This window comes from Octopus bimaculoides, chromosome 27 (genome assembly GCF_001194135.2).
Source record: "Octopus bimaculoides isolate UCB-OBI-ISO-001 chromosome 27, ASM119413v2, whole genome shotgun sequence".
Classification (NCBI taxonomy): Eukaryota; Metazoa; Mollusca; class Cephalopoda; order Octopoda; family Octopodidae; genus Octopus; species Octopus bimaculoides.
In genome coordinates, this window is record NC_069007.1 from 15,383,883 (window position 1) to 15,384,656 (window position 774).

Below are 774 nucleotides of genomic sequence, written 5' to 3' on the forward strand. Positions count from 1 at the left end.
TATATAAATGGACAGAAGTTATACAGACATACAAACACACATGCAGGTAGGCATATTATATTCATTTTTACATAAAAAGTAGCTAGACGAATGTAGTGTGATGACACGTTAAACATATTGGTAGAACTGTACAATTACACCAACACCTAATTGAAAGCCAAAAAAAAACGCCAACTGCGCTGATGTCATTGCGGATTGGGAGGACATATTAGAAGCATTCTTAATTATTGACTTCAGCAGCTTTCTTAGCATGAAGATCAACACGGTACGAAAAGCACAGGAGGGAGAAAAGAGGCATATACGCGTAATTGTCAAGAGACGTTTGAATTTAAGCTTTTTATTGCAAGAACGGCTTCGTAACTGCTAAGACGCTTAGATGACCGCATTTACCAAATTTATTTGCTACACACGATAAATTCAACCGGAGTAATAGTTACCTCCCTAAATATTAAAGAATTGATATTTGTGTGAAGAATGACTAATTGTATATCTCCGTATCTCCTTACATAGAACGATGCTCGAGAGTACGTGGTAATCATTAAACACCCTAAAATTCCTGCCTGGAATAGCTAGATACGAATGTAAATGTACTTAGTCTCACAGTGCCCAAGTGAAATACACATACATACTCACATGCACTCAAACACATACACATCTCACACTCATACACGCACATGCACACACGTATGTTTGTAAGGATCTCGCTCTCTACGTATCCATATATATATGTATGTGTGTATATATATATATATATATATATATATATATATATAT